The sequence below is a fragment of the Hevea brasiliensis genome, chromosome 7, assembly GCF_030052815.1.
Source record: "Hevea brasiliensis isolate MT/VB/25A 57/8 chromosome 7, ASM3005281v1, whole genome shotgun sequence".
Lineage (NCBI taxonomy): Eukaryota > Viridiplantae > Streptophyta > Magnoliopsida > Malpighiales > Euphorbiaceae > Hevea > Hevea brasiliensis.
The window spans coordinates 19645597-19652088 of NC_079499.1; positions in this window are offsets into that span (position 1 = coordinate 19645597).

The window sequence follows — 6492 nt, forward strand, 5'->3', positions numbered from 1 at the left end:
ATCCTGATGTCCAATTGGAGCGATTCTAGTTGCTATGGACTCCTGGTGAAGAGTGCTTTCAGATGAGACAAACCATGCCAAATTTGGTGGTCGTTTCTAGCTCTGGCAAGGAGAGAGAAAATGGGTTTTCGCCACTTTTCGATGAGATTCTGGCCAATTCGATCATTGGATCGGCAATCCGAGACCACCGTTGAACTCACCATGCCAAAACCTTCGAGATAGGAGCAACCCACTCTAATCGGATACAGTTTGAAAAAGACGATCATCGGACAGCCTAGATCAATCAGTAAGATTATCAAGCCTTTTCAATTTTCGTAAATTAAAAGAAATTATATGACAATTATTAACAATTTATGGGCTTTGTTTAGGTGTGATTGGATCAGCAATAGCTCATTGACACTCGAGAATGAGTTTTTGGCTCGATCGGGCCATCCCGAAAGGTGGTCGTATTTATAGTCGATCCCAACATTTTTAGACGTTTTGAATGTATTTCAGGTAGTAGATTTTGCAAGGTAGTCCCTAACTGAAATTGAGTAGTTTGTGCCTTGATTAAGTTAGCTGGTTAAATCTGTAAAATATTCCTGGATTAGTAAAATTAAGCAAAATGACTTTAATTAATACAAGAACAATGTGGAGGACTTCCAGGAATATTTTTATAATTTTTGAAGTATTAAAAATAATTATTTGGACTATAAACGAGTTAGGGACCCAAGTTAGAGTTTGGAAGATTGGGCCTTAATTAAGTTTTTTGTAAGCCCTGGATGGGTATTATAATTATTATTGTGAGCTTGAGACCTTGTGTGTTGTTGTTGTTACATTTTCTTACAATAGGTAGAGTTCTAGGGAAGACTCTATCGAAATTTAAGCAAAACCTTATGAATTATTCTTGCTTCTTTAATTAAATTAATTGGTTAATTTTGTCAGTTAATTGATAGAGGTCATTGTGTTTGAATAAGTGATCGGTGTTAGCTAACCTTTCTTCTCTCCAACTGGAACAGTTGCAATTGGGTCGACCAACCTGTGAGTTAGATATTGATTATTTTTATAATTTCAATATTAATTATATATTTGCCATGTTCATGCATTTTATAAATATTTAATTATGCACATAAATAGTTAATATATTGAGGGCATTTTAGTTGCGGCATATTTAATTGTTGTTATTTGTTTGTGATTGCCACCCTAAGGATAATTTGGAGCTGGGTGTGTTATTTTTATATGGTACATATGGATATGGATTGGACGAGTAGTCGTAGCTTGAGCTAGTCTTGCTGGAACTTGGTCCTTATGGATATGGAAAGTGGGAGTGAGGCACAACTTTAAGTTGATCTCGCTGGCCCGCACACTTGGATTTAAGTAAAAGTTTGGCTTGAGTTTTAGCTCGTTGGCAGGATTCAGTTTGAGCGAGCTGTATAAGGAATTAGTTCCTATATTTATGTATTGATGTGATGCACTGGGTGCGTGAGTAAGTTTAAATTATCTTCTCATATAAATACTAGATGAATTGTTTGTTATATGTGTTGGATGTGCATTTCCTAGTAGAATTTTATTAGCTTTAGATAGTTATAGAAATTGCCTTTATAATCAATATCTAAACTCTCTGAATTGATCACTCATTTCTGTTTAAATATTTTTTGCAGGTTGTAGGAGAAGCAAGTTTATTTTCAAGTCTAATTTACATTTTTCTCCGCAGGTTGTAGTGTTTCTTATATAATAGTTTTATTGTGTTTATTTATTTGTTTATCTATTTGTTTAATCATTAGAACTATGTTGTGATACCAGTGTTTATATATTGTATTAAGTAATGAAAATTAATGATATTAATTAGTTTGTACATGCTGTGTACCAGGGTTGAGCTAGACTCTCTTAGTAGTGGATTTTTGATAGTCATCGGATTGGGTTGGCCCAAATAGATTTATAATATTTTATTTTATTTTCGTTCGCATGTTGGGTCTTGATTTTGGTCCTGGTTATGGGTTTGGGAACAGTGAGGCTTACTATAGGCCTCGAGGGCTTTATACTGGCCTAGGTCTTAGTGCTGGTCCAGCCTGTGAGATCAGGTCATGACATGTTAGGCACCTTCTCTACTTGGACTTATCTTCGAACAAGAGCTAGCCTCTATTAACGATTTCTAAAGTTTGTCATATTATTTCTTTTATTAAATTCCCTTATCATATATTTATGCAAACACACATTTGAATTCAACCATTCAAAATAACAAGCACATGTGCATAGAAGTCCTATCATGTCTTAAAAGAATTAACTTATTTACTATCTTACCTTACATGTATATTTAACTAAGTTAATTATATGCCAATTCATTTTACAAGTTATACATAGCATACAGAAGAAAAAGTCACAGGCATTTCAATCTAAAGTGCATGCAGAAAAGAAAGAGGAGGGTCCCAATCATTTCAATGTTTATAGGCTATATACTTAGGCTCATTATTTACTCTGTTTCCCTATATGCATCTTTACTAACCCAATTACATGTCAAAGGTCCATTTGAAAACATTCAAAACAATTAAAATAAAATTAAATCTCTAAACTAAAGAAAGAGGGAGGATAATAGAGATTAAAACCTTAAAATGGCCTTTACAATCTCAAAAAATAAAAATGAAATAAATTAACTCCAATTATTACAAGGCCTTAAGCCCATTATCCTCATGCAAGAGGCTTTGAATTTCAAATCTTCACTTCAGTCCACCAAAATCCATTTGCACACCTTCTTACTTTGCAATTTCGATTTTGGACTTCTTTAGTGGACTTTGGCTCATTTAATTAATTTACATGTGCAAAAAACTCAAAAATATATAAAAAAGTATTTAAGTTAAAATAAAAATACAAAAAATTAATTGAATTGCATAAACAGAAAACAAAAAAAAATCAAAGATAAGATTAACCTAATTAACTAAACTAAATCAAAGTAGGATTAGAATTAATTTTAATCAATTAAAGTCTCCTAACCTAAGCTAATCATTTAATCCTAATTCTAACATATCTAATATGCATAATTATCACCAATTAATTAATAAAAAATGTGTAAATTAATTAAAAATAAAAAAGAGTTTAATTGTAACTAAAATAACTTAGATATGAAAAATTTTACATTTGTACGAATATTTTGTAAAATCCATAAAAAATACAAATCTAGAAAAATTACTTGAAGTTCTAAACATACCAAACTTTAAATGGAAAAAATTAAAAGACTAAAAATTTGATACTAAAAAAAATGTAAAATTGACCGATACTGACCTACATGCAAAAATTCTAAAACTAAGCGGCAACTTTGTGAAATCAAGGAAAAATACTAAAATATCATGAAAAATCATAAAAATTTGCCAGAAGCTACCTAACATATCAAAACTAAAAATGGCAAAAGGAAAATAATTATTCTATCCTAGATCAAATAAAGAAAATTAATTGAATTAACCAACACCAAAATCTAAAAAGCATTGCACAATAATTTTGCAAAAATTACTCATACCAATATACCAAGGATTTTAGAAATCTAAAAATGTGAGAATAAATTAAACATCTTAAACGATCACCAAAAAAAAAGAATGACTGAAAATAAGTAAGATTTGACCCTTGAACAAATTGTATAATTTCAAGTGTCATAAATATCGTCCATAACTAGGTTATAACTTCAAATATTAATATCTAAGCCTACAAAACAACTTTTTTAGTGATTTAAAAGGCTATTCCATATGGAAATAATCAATGAACCTTATAAAATTATTTTCAAGTCCTAAATCTAGCAATTACATGATGAAAATGTATGAATAATAAAAGTGACGAAATGACAATTAAGAGAGACTATAAGTTCCAAATCAAAACATACTTTTATTTGATTGATTTTCTTGGAATTGTGAGACACCCTTGGCATCTTGGAAGACTTCAGAATGGCATAAACACAACAAAATAAATATTTTAGTGATTATCTAAATTAATTAACCTAAAACTATATGAAATCAATGGTGAATTGTGTGTAAATGTAGAGAACTGTGTCCAAATCTTGTGAAATGAAAGAAGACTTATTAGAAAGTAGCCTCCCACACACCACAATTGTATAAATTTAACCTAAAAATTTTCTAATTTTCAGCCACCTTTTTTCCCCCTGAAACCTTAATCATAATAATGTGTTTATAGAGAGAAAACAATAGGATAAACTAAACTAATTTAATTAGAATTTAAAAAGATAAAAAATAAATAAGATAATAAAAAAAATTACTTTCATGCTATACGGCAACAAAGAATAAGTTACCCTTTTTTTCCATTTTTTTATTTTTTTATTTTTCTAATTTTTATTATTTTTTATTAATTTTTATTTTATTAATTAACTAAAATGCCCTTTAATAAAGCCCAAATATACAAGCCCACATTTATGTAATAGCTGAAATTATAAGTTTAATTGGCTTCATTATTCAATCTAGCTCAAGTAAATATTTCCTAGGTCCATTTGAAACCTTCAAAATTATTAGATTAAACCCAATTAAATAATACAAGCCTATAGCCCCTTAAAAACTTTTTATTTTCAAAACAATACTATTAATTTCCTAAAATGCAAAATTATTTTTTTTTATAGTATTCTTGTCATTCCATAACTTCCTTAGTACTTTAGGATTCCTTACTATCTAGTGGTATTTTCATATAGGGCTCCTTATTGTCTCTATAAAATATGCATTCCAAGAATAAAAAAAAATAGGTGTCTACAATCTTACCACCCTTCCTTGTGAGGTTTTTTTGCCCGAAGGAGAGGCACACTAGGTGATGGTGGAGATGAACGAAGCTCCGATGTTAGTGGAAGAGTCGAAAAGAGTTAGGGTAAGCGAGGAACAAAACGTTTCTGTGTGGGGGGTGAATTCTATTAGGCAAACTATGGTTACAACAACACATCCTTGCTTGCCCAAGGAGGCCAATAGTTCAAGTTCCCCTAGAGTGGGAAGGATTGAATGTAAGGTTTCTCGTGATGATATTCATGACATAATAGGCGAGTATAACCTTCCTCCTTACAGGGTTGCATACCACCCTAAGGAAAGGATGAGGGCAAATGACATTCTCTATTGCAATAACACTTTGATGATTTATGAGGCTCGCCTATGGGCAGAGGTACGAATTCCCCTGGATCCCCTTTTTATAGATGTTCTAAAATTTTACAATGTTGCACTTTCTTAACTCCACCATAATAATTGGAGGATCTTGCAGCATTCCTTGCCTTTTATTAAGAGAAGAATCTGGTTGTCACTGCCCAAGTGTTCTATAACTTCTATAATTTCTTTGCCCACAGGAGATTGACAACTTTTGCTATTTTTATTGCTAAGAGTGGATTCACACTTTTGACCAGGCTTTCTTCATCCTTGAAACGGTGGTGCTTGCTCTAGAAGAAGGAAGGAGTTGTGGGAGGCTTACCCTCAACTGGACACCCAAACCCAAGAAACACGAAGGAGAACTCCTTTTGAACAAGAATGAACATAATATAATGATGGAGCTAGAAAAAGTCGCCAAGTTGGAAACGTATAGGTTGGAGGTGTTAACACGTAGCTATAATAATCCTTTTGACATCCTTTTCCATGTAGTTGGAGCGGAACCTTGTGTGGGCAAGCCATCAAGGTTCAGTGTGGGAGAGACATCCAGACCGTCAGAAGAGGGTAAATCCATAAATTTCTCCTTTTGAGATAATTGTACTTTAACTAATTTTCTTTTTAATTTACAGGAATGGCTGGTGGCGACTTTGCAACTGCACACGGGCGCAAGGACAATGAGCCTATTTGAGTTACAGTATAATTGAACACCTTGAAAAGGATTGATATTCCGAATAGCTACTAACATTTAATAAAAGTTAAAGATTGTTTAAAATTTGTGGTTAGTATCCTATGCTTCAATTTTGATTCACAACATAAACGGCTAACAAAATATTTTGAAATTTCAAAACCATGATGACATGGCTTTGATCTTAGGCATTTTTAGAGATGTTATAGTCATCTTAATTTATTGCACTTCTATCCTGCATCCAAGTTCAAGAAACAAACTGTATTTAGTTGTTAATGGGTATGTTATTTAGTTGTAAAGTATTTTTGAGCTTTTTTTCTTAATCAAATTCTATTATTGGTCAATATACAAGTAAATGAACTTTTATCATTATAATTTTCTTTCTCACAGTAAAGTTCATACCATCAAAATTCAAATATCAACTAATGAATAATGACAAAATCTAAGGACTTTAGAATAATTGATGAGAGAGATAGGTAGACACAGGTTTTATTAAATTTAAGGAATTAAATTATAATTAATTCTAATTTTGTTAAGAACAAGATATAGTCTCCCCTGCTGTAAGTCATTTTAAATTAAAAATTATAATTATGACTTTCACGCTGCACATGCTATGGCTTTCATGCGCATAAAAAATTATGAATTTTTTTTTAGTTTGATAAATTAAAATACAAGTAGAATATCTAAATCAATGAAATCATTATTACTAGAGGATTTTTG